Genomic DNA, 16,815 nt, shown 5'->3' with positions numbered 1-16,815 from the left:
AATAAATAATTAATTTTTTTGTTAAATAAATGAGTGGGAGTTATATAAGTCCTTCTAAGATTTCTAGAATATCTAATGCTATTAAAGCAGAATGATCACATCATATAATTACTCATAATCCTTCAAATATTAATCCCGATGAAACTTTATATGTTAGAATTCCTAGATTAACACGAAATACTTTTTATGTTCCAAATAGTATTTATTTATCAGCTGATATAAAAGTAATTGGTCATGATAATAATTATGTTGTTGATAATGTTGGAAGATATTTGATTATAATCAATTCTATTATTTTGAAAATAGAAATAATATGATATTTCAGGGTATTCAATCGGAAAACCATAATAAATTAAGATCAGGAGCTAATGACGCAATAGTAACTCGTGCCACAGATAATTTGATTAAAAAGATTTATGGAAGCAAATATAAAATTCCATTAGACTTTGAATTGATAAATAATAATGCACCTTTATATAAATACGCAATTCAAGAAGATATTATATTTGAGATAACATTTGCTCCTGTAAATGAAATTGTATTGTCTAGCGTTGTTAAAGATATGGGTTATAAATTATCAAATATATGTTTAGAATATGACACAGTAACTAATGAAAATATTGCTAGCACAATTCAAACACAATACAATCAAGGATTTTCATTATTATATGATTATATTGATAAATTTAAAACTGTAATTATTAATGCAAATGATGAAATAATTAATGAGAATATTAACTTCCCAAGAATATCTATTAAATGATATTATATTAATATTTTTTACCATTGCAACATATACTAATGGCGCAATAAAGGTAGATAATTAATATAATCCTGAAATAACAAAAGTAGAAATAACTATCGAAGGAATACCAAATAAAATATTTTGTCAAGGAATGAGAATGATAGATCAGTGGCCAGAAATTAGAAAACATTTTATGAATGAAAAAGTAAAATCATTTGAAAATTGTAATATTAATCAAATTGATTATTATACCGGCAATAAATACGCATTATGATTAGATTTTAGAACAACAGAGGATAATTCATTACATGGTTCTGGGAAAAAACTACTGCACACTAAAGATGGAATACAATTATTCATGAAAAAGAAAAAAGGAAGCTTAAATTTTAAAATGCACATTTATATTATATCTGACGCGCAATTAAATATTGTAAATTCACAATTAGATAGTATTCAATATTAGAAATATAAAGTTAAAATTAAGGATATATAAATCGGTGGTAAAAAAAACTCCTAATACTAAAGAACAATATTTAAGAAATTTATATTACAACCCTGAGAGTTCGGTTGCTTATTCTTCTGCCAAAAATATATGGCGTCAAGTAAAACAAGATAAATTAGATAAGATAATCCCACAAAATTTAGTTAAATATAAAGATATAAATGAATTTATGTTAGAACAACCAACATACACAACACATAAAAAAATTGTTAGAAAATATAAAACTCGTAAAACTATGGTAAGTTATGTAGATCAACAGTGGCAAGGAGATTTAATTGATATGAAAAATGTTAAGAAAGATAATGATGATTATTGGTGGTTATTGAATATAATTGATATTTTTAGTCGTTATGTATGGAGCTTCCCACTTTATAGAAAAGATGCTGTACAAACATCAAATGTTTTAAGAAAATTTCTTTCGGATGATAAACTAAAACCAGAAAAAATACAATTTGATGATGGAAAAGAATTTGATAATTCACTTGTTCATGAACTCTTAGATAATCATAATATTAAATATTTTTCAACAAAATCGGATAGAGGAGCAGCATTTGTTGAACGATTTAATAGAACATTAAGAACAAGAATGTGGAAATATTTTACAGCAAATAATACTTTTAAATGGATTGATGTTTTACCAAAATTGATAGAAGAATATAATAATTCTTATCATTCTTCTATTGGAATGAAACCTATTGATGCTAGAAAACCTGAAAATGCTGAAATTGTTTGGAATTATTTATATGGATCATTTCTTGTAGATGATTTTGGTGAACCTAAATTTAAAGTTGGTCAAAATGTTAGAATTTCTAAGTATAAAAAGATATTTGACAAGGGATACGATCGAAATTTTACTAGGGAAATATATATAAAAAAAAAGGTAATAACAACAAAACCATATGTCTATAAATTAGAAGATTTAGATGGTGAAGAAGTTGATGGGTATTTTTATGAAGAAGAATTGAGTTTAACTATTGAAAATCTAGAACAAGAATATAAAATTGAAAAAGTATTAAAAACAAAAACTATTAAAAGAAAAAAATATTCTTTAGTAAAATGGGTTGGATGGCCAGATAAATTCAATGAATGGATATTATCAAGTAAAATTAAAAATATATAAATGAATAAGGAATTATTTATATTTGAGCCTCATAATATGTTAATTTCTGGTGTAACAAATTGTGGAAAAACTTATTTTATATTAAATTTATTAGAAACTGTTTATAAAAACTATTTTGATAATATAGTATTATTTTGTCCAACATATGAATTTAATCAAACTTATGATAGAAATATTACTAGAAATAATAAATTTATTATATTAGATCCTAAAACAGTAAAAGAAAATTTAGATAATTGTATAAAAATAGCAATTGATATTTATAAAGGATCAAATACATTATTTATCATAGATGATTGCGCAAATTTACATGATTCAAAAGTGAGAGAAAGTGAGTTATGCTATTTAGCTTTTTCTGGCAGACATTTTGGGATAACAACTTGGGTTTTAAATCAAAAATATAATTCAATTGTTAAAGACTTTAGAGAAAACATTAGATTTCTAGTTTTATTCTACAATAAAGATAGAAAATCGATGAAAAATGCACTTGAGGAAAATGATATAATTCCACATGATTTACATAATGAATATATGGATAAGTTGAAAAATATTAAAAGATCAAAATTACTATTTAGATTACAACACCCATTTAAATATGAATTTATTTAAATTCAACTAGCTTGTTAATCTAGTTGAATTCTAGTTACATTCTAGTTGAATTCTAGTTATTGGTAGTTGTAACAAAAATCAACTAGATTTAACAATATTTTAACTAGCTTGTTAATCTAGTTTAATTCTAGTTACATTCTAGTTGAATTCTAGTTATTGGTAGTTGGAACAAAAATCAACTAGATTTAACAAGAAATAAACAGAAATAACAATATTTCAACTAGCTTGTTAATCTAGTTAAATTCTAGTTACATTCTAGTAGAATTCTAGTTGCAACAACACAATTAATTTTTTTGTTATATAAATGGTAGGTGAAAAGAAAATAAAATCTAAAAATGGTGATGTTCCAATTGAAAAAACTTTAGATGATTTAGGAATAACAGAAAACAAATTAATTCCAGATGATGGTGCTTTAAATAATGTTACAACAAATAATAATTATGAATATTATCTTTATTTGTAAACATCAATTAGAAATATTAATAGCATCTGGAAAATGTAAAAATTTTGTCGGTAAAAATTTAACTTATAATGAATTAGATACAATGAAATCAGATGAAATTATTAGATTATTTAAGATTTATGAATCCGCAAGAACAGCTAGAATTAATGACGCGATATCAGAAAATGTAGTAAAAGGTTATAGTAAATTATGTAATTATATACTACCAATTGAAGATGAAAATAGATTATATTCCGATTTAAAAAATGATTATTTAGTTATGACTGAATTAAATAAATGGATTGGATATTTATCATTTCAATTAGGTGGATTTATGACATTATTATCAACTGGGGTTATAACATTTTCAAATATTGAAAGTAAAAATATTTCTATAATAAATGAGCGAGGTGGAAGAAGTGAAGGAATTAACTGTGAAGAAAAAACCGAGATCACAGAAACAAATTGAATGGTCTCGGCAATTAGGAATTAAATCACAAGAATATAAAAAAGCTGTAAAAGAAAAAAATAAGTAATAAAAATGTTAATAAAAATAGTGAAAATATTGTTATTTCTACTCCTTCTAATGATAGAATATTTGATAAATGTCTATATTTTACAGTTGGATTTGTAATTGTATTCATTTCGATTGGGTGTAATTGGTATAAGAAATCAAATAAAATTCATGATATTAATAATTCTGAAACAACTGCTATTAAAAATGAAAATACTTCTGAAATTCCAAAATTTATAATAAAAAAAATGGATTAATATTTTAGAAAAAAAGCAAAAAAAATAATTTTTTTTAATTAATTGAATATTAATTGAATATCTCACTACTTTTGTCTATCACTGTGTGGGTGCTGTTTATGGCACCATCTATGCGGAGCAATTAATTTGTCCAGATAAGTTGTTTCGGATTCTTAATATTCATTATTTTTATTAATTTATTTTTTTAAATTTAATCAACAATTTCTAAATCATGATGGCCATCTTCATTTTTTCCATGATAGATTATTTTAAATCCTTCTAAATCTTTTAATTCCTCTGTACTCAATGAAACCCATTTATCAGGTAAAAATACTTTAAATTCTCGCGATGTACTACCATTGCAGTAGCTTAAATTAGCTGATACTTTCTCTCCATATTTAGTTTTTATCTTTTCTAATTTCAATATTTTATGTTCAATTTCTTTTGTAACATCAACTAACTTTTTTATTTCAAATTGTTTTTTTGCTGGTTTTATTCTGTTATTTATTGTTGCTAAGAATGCTTTTCTATCTCCCATTTATAAGGAAAAAAAATTACTTGTGGTGATGAGTGGGGATTACTTCCCCTTGTATATAACAAACACGCTATTAACCGTTCTCACCCAAGCCTCACAGCATCTATTTATCCGGGTACAGTTGACACGCAATCACTGTACTACTACAGTAATAGCACACGCGTTAATAACCGTTCTCAGTAGATACTCACTGTATCGATCTATCCACGCGCAGATGTTGTTACGCGCACTCACTGTATATGTGTATCACAGAGCAATCGTCCGTTCTCACTAGAGCCTAGCTGTGATGAGTGGTGTCTCATACTCAATTGAATTATTACTTGTGGTGATGAGTGGTGTCTCGACCGCACGACCTCTGGTATGAAAGCCCACTTTTCCAAGTACTTACTACAACTCGTTGTGTTTTATGAATTACGAATTACGTTTTACGAATAATGTTTTGGACGTTTAACGATTTTCCACTACATCTCGGTTCATTTTATCGCGAGAGGTCTTTTGGGAAACATAATTTGTAATTCGCAAAACGGAAAACGTAATTTTCAATTTTTAAAACGTAAAATGTAATTTGTAATTAGTGAAACTTAATTCACGATATTTTGTAATTGTGTCGTGCGACCTGGAGGGGGAAGCCCGAAATTGCTGTGGGAGAGCGCCGCTGTTCTTGTTCGTGACGTATGCACTTCCCCTCCTGTCCTGCACGGCGATATAGAAACCAGAGACCAAACATAACCAACAACTAAACTCAGGTTGATAAAATGATGCAAGGGTTCTATTGCATGAAACTTAAACAAATGACAACTGACAATATAATATCACCCTTACCCTGCTTGGTGCGCTGCCTCTGCTCTGGTCGATGCCGCCAATGTTGCTCTCCCTCTCCATTTTTCCCCGAGAGTACCGTGCATTTATTCTAGAAATTTATCTTATCTAATTCCGGGTTTGAACATAAAGCTTTTAATTATTCTATAATTACTAAACAGCAGGAATTGTCCCACGAGCTTGAGATAGCGTAATAGCAGAAAGTGATACGTAGTTAAATTGATTAAAATGCCTATGTCACAACAATTGTATGAAAGCTTGACCTAATTCATTTGACGTTTGTCGTAAAACGTAAAACGTACCCGTAATTCGTAATGACGAGAAAAAATCGATCATATTGTCACGGCGCTGTGTCTGGCTACATATTTCGTAGGCCTACTATACCCCGAGATGTATGCCTATAGCGACTAAGGGAACAATAGGAGAGGCCTAATACGACTATGTACCTTACCTTCTCTTTTTCTAAGTTATTGATGATCATTTCATCAATGTTCAACGAGCGAAGGTGTTCTTTGAAAGACTCGTCAATGGTCTGTTATCTGTAATTACTAGTTACGTAAAACTTCGCCGTACCGGTACCTATTACCATTAAGCCCGCAGAATGTCTCGGCAACACCGTGCGAAAAATGATAAATATAAATAGGAATTATTTTTCTATGTGATTTTTTCACACAGAAAAATGGCTGCCATCGAGAAAAATGATAAATATAAATATAAATTATTTTTCTGTGTGATTTTTTCACACAGAAAAATGGCCGCCATCGAGAAAAATGGTAAATATAAATATAAATTATTTTTCTGTGTGATTTTTTCACACAGAAAAATGATAAATATAAATATAAATTATTTTTCTGTGTGATTTTTTCATAACATAAACATGAGATATTCATAATTGTAAACATTGATAAAATGAGTAAAAAGGAGGACTCTTCAATATTTTTACTTACCCTAGATTTATATCCTATAAATTTTCTTGCTAATAAATCACCATAATAACAGAAATAAAAGCATTTTTCAATCAAATCATAAATACATACAGTATGTTGAACCTCATCAAATAATGATTTAAGTTGTAAATATACAGGTGAATAGTAAATATTTTCTTCTTTTAAGTATTTTTTTATTTTTTCCATCACTTTTAATCCTCTTTTAAATGAAATACTAGTTATTTCAATTCTAATCAATCCTGTTTCAATTGATTTTTCAAATGATTCTTTCAACCTTTCTTGATAGCAATTTATGTAACTCATTAAATTTGAACCGAAATTTATATTTACACCAGGAGATTTGAATTGACATGCTGTTTTAATTCTTTTAGAACTTTATATTTTCTATTTTCGAACATTGATTTTATTTCATCTGAATTAAATGATCCTTTAAAATCTTATGTAACATCTACATCTAATATGTTGTAATTTTTTTCATTTAATAATTGTTCAATATTATCCATTTTCTTTATTAATTCATTTAAATTTCGAATGCATAATGAAATTTTAAATACAGCAATATAATCTGTCAATTTTAATTCTTGATTAATTCTACTCCAGATGTATGATTTTTAATTATCATCATGAATTGTTAAAACACGTGTAATTTTTATAGCTAAGTTATCCAATATAATATTTCCTTGATTAAAACATTCTTTAATTTCATAATGTGTTATCTTTCTCTGATTAACGTTTAGAAAAGTTGTTCTATTTTCTTTTATAATTTCTTTTTCTAACATGATTTTATAAAGCATTATGTTATCGCAAAATATATCTGACGTTTCAATTAATTCATTTTTATCCGATTTATAATACTTATTTATGTTTACTCCTGAAAATATCAGCTAAATTATTATTCACACTCAATAATATAATATTGAATTAATATATTTATTACTCGTGTCTTTCGCGGGAACTTTAATGTATCTTGGGGAGCACATTTATATATCAAATTTTTATCAAAATAGGTTAAAATTCAAATAGAGTTAGAGTTCGCTGAAACCTTAAGCTTTAAAATATTTTTTTACCCTTATTGGTGTTATAAACATGTAAAGTCATAAATATTATTTTATCAAATATTAAACCAGATCCTTCAAAATATTTCTCTTCCATTTTAGTTTTTACTTCATTATAACACTTATCTAATTTTTTATCTATATGTTGTTTTGAAATAATATGTTGTGAATGGGAATTTATATTATATATTGGTTTATCTTCAGATTTTATAAACTTTACTTTAACTGATATGCTAATTTTAGGGTATTCAACATCTGTAATTATTTTTATAATATTTTTCATATTTTCTAAATGTTTTTTATTTTTCTTCTAATGTTTTACCTTTATGAAATATAAACTCGATAGCTGCTGGACCAATATCACTTTTAAATGCTTCAGTTATCTATACTTCTTTTTTATTATCTAATGAATTAATATAACTTCTTACATCTTCCATGTATGGTCTTTTATTGTTTAATTTATTTTTTATTCTTTTAATTGTCTTCTGTTTCTTATCATTGTCATTATCAAAATAATCTTCACCTAAAATATCATTATTCATATTTCTAATAAAACTTTTAGATTTTAAATGTTCTTTATAATATCTTTTATTACTGAATGATTGATAACATGTATCACATTTGTATGTTTCTTTTTCATTCTTCATTTCATCTAATTTAGTTTCTAATATATCATCTTTATATTTTAACTTTAATTCATTTTCTAAATGCGTTTTAGTTTTATTGTGCATTGCTTTTTGGGATTTATCTATATTGATTTTACATGCCGGACAGTAGTACTTCTTATTTGCTTCCACTTTAATACTAAATTTTTTATTAAAATTGATTTTCAAATAATACATATTAGATACGTATTAGGTGCGTGTCTTTATTGTCTTTAGTAGTTTTAGTACTTTTAGTACATAAAGAATAAATATTTATTTTTTTAGTACTGAATAAAATTATTTTCAAAACCACTAAACTACTAAAGACTCTTTGCTAATCTTACGCTTACTAAATTCTGTTATAGCTAATTTATCTAATTCACATTTAGAACATTTCTTATAGTATATATTTATAACACCAGTGTTATTTGTAATATTGATAGTTTGTGATTGTTCTGGCTCCATTTCAATATCAAACTTTTTTACTAAATTGATTTTAGAAGTTATTCATTTATATGTTATTCATATATATGAATATTTTAAGAGTAATGGGGATAATAGGGGTTCATATCAAAGGTTGAAGGGGCGAGTGAGTAGAAAATGAAAAAATATTCGAGCGTGCAAGAATTTATTTTTTCATTTTTTATGAGCTCGACCTTTCGACCTTTAGTATGAACCCCTATTATCCCTATTACTACTACAGCTACTCATATTAGTGGAGTTAGCAATTTTGATGCAGATTTAATTTCTAGAGAAAAGGCTTCAAATAAAGAGTGGATGTTAAATCTATTAGACTTAGTATCTCATTTAGGATTACCAGAGATAGATCTATTTGCTACACGTAGCAACAAACAAGTCAAGGCTTTTGTGTCTTGGAACCCTGATCCAGAGGCTTTGGCCGTGGATGCGTTTACTTTGTCATGGAAAGTTTGGTTTTGGTATGCTTTTCCGCCATTTAGTCTCATAGCAAAATGTCTTTCTAAGATTAAATCAGAAGGTTCACATGGTATTATTGTTGTGCCAAATTGGCCAACTCAACCTTGGTTTCCGAAATTGATGGCAATGAGTAAATCGAATCTCATTCTTTCTTGTAGAGCAGATGTTGCAGTTACCGCAAGACTTGAGTCGACGTCACCCGATTTACGACCGAATGAGTTTACGGGTGTGTTTAGTTTGATGTCGAATTTAAAGGCAAGAGGATTGTCGCAACAAACTGATAATTTGATTATTTCGTCGCTTCGACAGTCCACGCGGGACCAATATGAGGTATATTATAAACAATGGTTTAATTTTGCATTGGACAACGGTTTTGATTTTACTTCTCCTGAGCCAGAATCGCTGGCTGAATTATTAAGCTCTTTGTTTAGAAGAGGGCTTTCGTATAGTGCGATTAAAACAGCAAGATCTGCGATTTCGACTTTTTGCTTTGCGTCAGCACATGCGAACATTGGTTCGCACCCTATCGTTACAAGATTATTGAAAGGGGTGTTTGAAAATAGACCGACTACTCCTCGTTATGATGAAACATGGGATGTTGGAATTGTTTTACGGTTTCTTAAGACTATCGAACCTCTAGAAGACTTATGTCTATCCGATCTGACGAAAAAGACCTTAATGCTTATGTCGTTATTATCGGGAAAGCGGTATAATGTTTCACAACAATTATCTATTTCGAATATGAAAATTTGCGATGATCAGTTTTGCTTTTCGTTTATTAAGCAAAAACAAGATCGGCCAGGAAAGGTTTTTAAAACCTATTTCGTTTTATAAATATGCGCCAGATGAACGAATCTGTGTTTTTCGTTGTATTAAAACTTATCTTCATGTAACTCGAGATTTGCGATGCGAAGGAGATGATGGTTTCTTCATCATAACTAGAAAGCCTTATACAAGTGCGCCGAGCCAGACTTTATCAAATTAGATCAAAAGTGTGTTACGAGCGGCTGGTATTGATATTGCCCGATATTCGGCCCATTCAACGAGATCGGCGTCGGCGTCAGCTGCAGCTAAGACTGTTCCAATATCGACTATTATGAACGCGGTTGGATGGTCATGTGAGAAGACTTTTGCGACTTATTATCATATAAGCCAATTCAACTTCACTCAGCTCAGCAGTTTGCGTCTGCTGTCTTAGATTCTCATCTTTAATTATTTTTGTTTGAGGTATGAATTAATTTAAGCAATTCGGGTGCTTTGAAATCTCATGGAATTACGAGCATTAGGTATAATGCAGGAGAATTTGAGAGTTAAACGAAACTTACCTGTAAGTTGAAGTTTGACTATTATTCTCCGAATTATACCGGTGCGAGTAATTACATGCCCTCCCATGAGGTGATTTTCCCACCCTATTAATGATTTGTATTAATTTATTTCTTGTTGGGGTTTTTCTGGGTTCTCCCTAGTTAATCCTTCTGCCTAAATCTGTGAATAGTGACGTATCGGAAGTGACGAAAATCTCATGTAATTACTCGCACCGGTATAATTCGGAGAATTATAGTCAAACTTCAACGTACAGGTTAACTAAAATTAGATACGCTGAATTGAAAGATAACATAAATTATTTTTCAGATCGAATAAATAATATTAAGTGTTGTGAAGTATGTAATAAAAGATATAAAAATTTAAAGAGTTTAAAAACATAAATATATTCATGAATTAGATGAAAAATTTCATAATTCAAATTGAGAATAAGACTGTTAAATTGGTTGAAAATATAAAAATAGATGATATTATAACTATTTCTATATTTAGATTAATAATTTATATTTGTAATTATTATAAAACTAATTTATATATGTATGTACTAGACGTACGAGTAAGAAACCAAGATTCTTGCCAAGAAAGTAAGAAAGTAAGAATCTTGGATTCTTACGTACGTCTAGTATATAGATATATAAACAGTTTTATAATAATTATAAATCTAAATTATTAAATGAAATATATAAAAATGAATAAATTATATGTTTTCTCTTAATAAAAATAAAAATAGATTATATTATAACTATTTCTATACTTAGATTAATAATTTATATTTATAATTTTTATAAAAACTAATTTATATATCTATGTACTAGACGTACGTGTAAGAAAGTAAGATTCTTGCCATGAAAGTAAGATTTCTTGGATTCTTGGATTCTTACTCGTACGTCTAGTACTTAGATATATAAATAGTTTTATCATATATATTTCTGTTTCAATATCTATTTATCTCACAGATTTATTATAAATATTTGGAAAAGTATAAATCATATTCATGTATTATTCTAGTTGAATTCTAGTCAAATGTAAAGTAATTTAATATCAACAAGAAATATTAGAAAAACATTAGAAAAACAATACAATTGAATAAGTTAGTATTATTTAGTCAGAGTTAAAGAAACCTATTATAATTCTTATTGAATATATTCAATTCTTGTTTACCTTAAATTTCTTTACATTTGACAAGAAAAACAGTAAGTCAACTAACTTATTCAATTGTAAATAAAAGTGACTGTTCTGTAATCAGATTGAAGTTAACTATTGTTTGTGCATAAATTTGTAATCCTAAGTAGCTTTTGACGATCGTAGTAGCTCAAAACTTTTGACTAGTCGCCTCAAAAAGACAGTTGAAGTGAAGCAACATAACAAATATGGCGGCTTTTCGTGGTGCATGATGGGAGTGTAAATTACGGATTCGAACTTAAACTTGGTGCCAATGCAGATATTATTCTATTATTATTATCATTCTATGTTTCAAATTATTAAGGTTAAAATTGACCAAAATCTATGCGTTTTATCAACAAAAAATAACATTTAGAGTAATTTTAGAGAGACATATTGAATTTTCACATTTTATTAATTTAGTCCGTATTGGAAATCCCGATAGTGGCCATCAATTCAATTCAAATCAAATCAATAAATTCCCCGGTTCGCGATTTAAATCATCAAAAAATTCATTATAAAACACGCTTTCAAAGTCAACAAGGTAACTAATTCATTTATTTTAGTACAAAGGTTTGATTCGACACTAAAATCAGTTGTTGCATTGCAATTAACAGGAGTTAACCTCTATATGATACTTTAGCGTCAGACGTTGTACGGAACCGTAACAACAACTGGTATTCAGACTACTGTCTGTCACACCTGCTCTTCGTGCAACGTTTTGATCCGTAATTTCGTTAATAATCGGTTGATCTGTAAATATTATGCATCAATTTGTTCAGTAAGGAATTTGCATTCAGAAATAAATCATGAACTGGCATAAATTTGTTTGTGTTTTCATCTATCAGCGATAGTTCACCCAGCATACGCTCGCGTAATGCTGAAAAACGGCTTTTATGGCCCGTCACGTGGCGCCACCTACTGTATTTTGATATGCTAATGAGCAGGTGATGACGTCACTGTAACGTTTCCGAGCGTCCGCGGAGCTGATTTTTCCATTTAGGTCTGTCTGCAGAGTTTCCAGAACCTGTCATGTCAGGGCCCAAGACCTGACATGACAGGTGGGACCTCAGGTGACAGGTCGATTCGCTAAAATGAAAATCGTTATGACTGAACCGATGATAGGCGATTAGAAGATATGATAGGCGCAGATTTAGAACAAATGATAGCCGATAAGAACACAAAGAACATATCGTAGTGCTTTCTGAATATATTATTCAAAAACAAAAAACAAACTATGATGTGTTATGAATTCATTTAAGAATTTATGTTTGTCCGTTTATAAAAAGTTGTTGAACTATATCGCCTTATAATAATAAAGATTATAACAATTTCATTACGGGACAATTAAAGCAATTTATGGCGATAATGCCAAACTCCTTTTCACCGATACGGACAGCTTGACATACGCTATTCGCACCGACGATTTGTACGCGGATATGGCGGAGATTTCCGACCAGTTCGACTTCTCAGCCTATCCCACTGGTCATCCGTTGTTTTCGGACAACAACAAAAAGGTTTTGGGCAAATTCAAGGATGAAACCAATTCTTCCCCCATCAAAGAGTTCTGTGGTTTGCGGAGTAAGATGCACTCGATGGTATATCTTTCTCGGGTTCGAAATTGGCGAAAGGAATAGTCGACAATTTTTCCCACTGTTTATCGGATAATTCTATCCCAGTTTTCGTGTGGATTTTACGCGCAGACTTAGTGTCATAACAGAAATAACATATATCAACGATTATCTTATTGAAACGCTTGAAAACAGTTACATAACGGTTCCTACCAATGTGAACTTGGAAATGTTCCACCGTATTGTTATTGACAAATGACTGGATCGCACTATTTATTCCTTCCCTATTCCACACAAGATGAACCCATTCCTGGAGATGTAAGCTGATACCACGTTTCATCGGATAGGTCCTGAAATCATCACTGAGTTCATGCGCTCGTATATCAATCCGTTTGATACCCTCCCATTCAGTCGACTTCGCGAAAATTAAATTTCCCAAGTAGCGATGACCGTCATCAGTTTTCACGTAAACGTCATTCTTTTGTACATCTAAATAAACAATAACTAAATTAAAAATCACTTCATAACATAACTCGAAATAAATCCGGAAAAAGAAATTTTCACACACGTACCTTGAATTTTCGTAATATCAACATCCAACTTTAAATTCTTAAAATTGAGTTTACGCGGTCTCTTTGCCGGAGCACTAGGAGTCGTCATAGTTCTCGTCAGGAGCGGAGTACTGAAGTCATCCATGGCCAAGCGAAGGAATGATACCCAACCCCTAAAGATCCCACGTTATATACCCTAAAATGACGTCACATCTGACCCACATCTGGAGATTAATTACTCAGTTCATAGATTTTTTACCGCGAAAACCGCAGAAAATCAATAAAACAATAGACATTTTAAAATCACCTCACGTGACCAGCTGATTTCAAGCAAATAAAACAATAACGATAAATACATCACAAAAGGAAATAACACAAAATACTACCTAAAACCTTATCCAGAATTCCAACGAGTTTCCCAGAAAGTGTGCCGACATCACCCAATGTTTGCCGAAATCACATGTCACTTTGCCTAAACGTTTGCCAGATTTGCCGGATTCACCTAAATGTTTGCCAAAAACTTTGCCGGATTTGCATAAAAAGTTTGCACAATTTGCATAAATGTTTGCCAAATTTGCCTAAAAGTTTGCCTAGTTTGCCTACTGTGCCAGAACCCCCTTATAGCTATACTACTTGAAGGAAAACTTTAATTTTTATGGTCTCTTTATAGTAAAGAGTATAATATAAATTGGTAACCATGGATAGAATTAATCTTAAGTTACTATAAAACTAAATATAATTTTGAAGCGAGACCTCACACGGCAGCTCGCGCCATTTTGCAGAGCTTCTCGAGACCTGTGGTGACAGGTCTGCATTAAAACTGATGAAATGTAAAAAAACTTCACTTTTTATGGTATCTTTATAGTAATGAATATAATATAAATTGCTAACCATGGATATAGGTAATCTTAAGTTACTATAAAACAATAATTTTGAAGCGAGACCTCACACGGCAGCTCGCGCCATTTTGCAGAGCTTCTCGGGACCTGTGGTGACAGGTCTGCATTAAAACTGATGAAATAAAGGAAAACTTTAATTTTTATGGTCTCTTTATAGTAAAGAGTATAATATAAATTGCTAACCATGGATAGAATTAATTTTAAGTTGCCATAAAACAATAATTATGAAGCGAGACCTCACACGGCAGCTCGCGCCATTTTGCAGAGCTTCTCGAGACCTGTGGTGACAGGTCTGCATTAAAACTGATGAAATGGAAAAAAACTTCACTTTTTATGGTATCTTTATAGTAATGAATATAATATAAATTGCTAACCATGGATATAGGTAATCTTAAGTTACTATAAAACAATAATTTTGAAGCGAGACCTCACACGGCAGCTCGCGCCATTTTGCAGAGCTTCTCGGGACCTGTGGTGACAGGTCTGCATTAAAACTGATGAAATGAAGGAAAACTTTAATTTTTATGGTCTCTTTATAGTAAAGAGTATAATATAGATTGCTAAACATGGATATAGTTAATCATAAGTTACTATAAAACAATAATTATGAAGCGAGACCTCACACGGCAACGCGCGCCATTTTGCAGAGCTTCTCGGGACCTGTGGTGACAGGTCTGGATTAAAACTGATAAAATGAAAAAAACTTTACTTTTTATAACCTTTATATAGTAATAAGTATAATATAGATTGCTAACCATAGATAGAGTTAATCTTAAGTTACTATATAAAACAATAATTTTGAAGCGAGACCTCACACGGCAGCTCGCGCCATTTTGCAGAGCTTCTCGAGACCTGTGGTGACAGGTCTTCATTAAAACTGATGAAATGAAGGAAAACTTTAATTTTTATGGTCTCTTTATAGCAATGAATATAATATAAATTGCTAACCATGGATATAGGTAATCTTAAGTTACTATAAAACAATAATTTTGAAGCGAGACCTCACACGGCAACGCGCGCCATTTTGCAGAGCTTCTCGAGACCTGTGGTGACAGGTCTTCATTAAAACTGATGAAATGAAGGAAAACTTTAATTTTTATGGTCTCTTTATAGCAATGAATATAATATAAATTGCTAACCATGGATATAGGTAATCTTAAGTTACTATAAAACAATAATTTTGAAGCGAGACCTCACACGGCAACGCGCGCCATTTTGCAGAGCTTCTCGGGACCTGTTGTGACAGGTCTGCACTAAAACTGATGAAATGGAAAAAACTTTACTTTTTATAACCTTTATATAGTAATAAGTATAATATAAATTGCTAACCATTGATAGAGTTAATCTTAAGTTACTATAAAACAATAATTATGAAGTGAGACCTCACACGGTAGCTCGCGCCATTTTGCAGAGCTTCTCGGGACCTGAGGTGACAGGTCTGCATTAAAACTGGTATAAATTGAAAAAAAAACTTCATGCTTTAAATTGATGAGTAGATTTAAAATCAGTCTCAATAAAATCAGTTTCTATATTGCATTCGGCTCTTTTACATGTACATCATAAAGACAATGAATATAAATAGTGAGACTTCATGACTGATGACAGTGAGGAGTGTTGCCGAACTGTGATAGTGAGCAGATAATTTTCAGTGTCTTATTGCGGAAACGAAATATTAAGACCTCGATTCATCTAGCTAAAATATTCTCTTATAATGTGCTCTTACTTCTACATTAATTAATTCATCTACTAAATTAAAACTTATTTTTTTCCCTTAAATACAGAAATAAGTCATAGTTTACACATAAATATTTTCTTCTTATAAATCAACCTTTCAAATGAATTATTTGTCAGAACAATTTCCTTATCGTTATTGTTGAATCATTGTCGATATTAACGACGGGTCAGAATATTCATTCAACTCAAAGTGATCTTCCATTCGTCTAGCACATGTCTAGATATTTCGCCGTTTCGTCAAATATTGTCATGAGTTTGGGTTTTTTCGGGACCTGACATGACAGGTCAGACCTGTCATGTCAAGTTCTGGAAACTCTGCAGACAGACCTAAATGGGGTTTTTCAGCATTACGCGAGCGTATGCTGAGTAGACTATCGCTCATAAATGAAAACAAAAACCACTTTAGTGAAAATTGTTGTTTATTTCTGAATGCAAATTCCTCACTGAACAAATTGATGCGTAATAAATGCAG

Source organism: Tubulanus polymorphus, chromosome 3 (assembly GCF_964204645.1).
Source record: "Tubulanus polymorphus chromosome 3, tnTubPoly1.2, whole genome shotgun sequence".
Classification (NCBI taxonomy): Eukaryota; Metazoa; Nemertea; class Palaeonemertea; order Tubulaniformes; family Tubulanidae; genus Tubulanus; species Tubulanus polymorphus.
Note: the sequence above shows the minus strand (reverse complement) of the source record.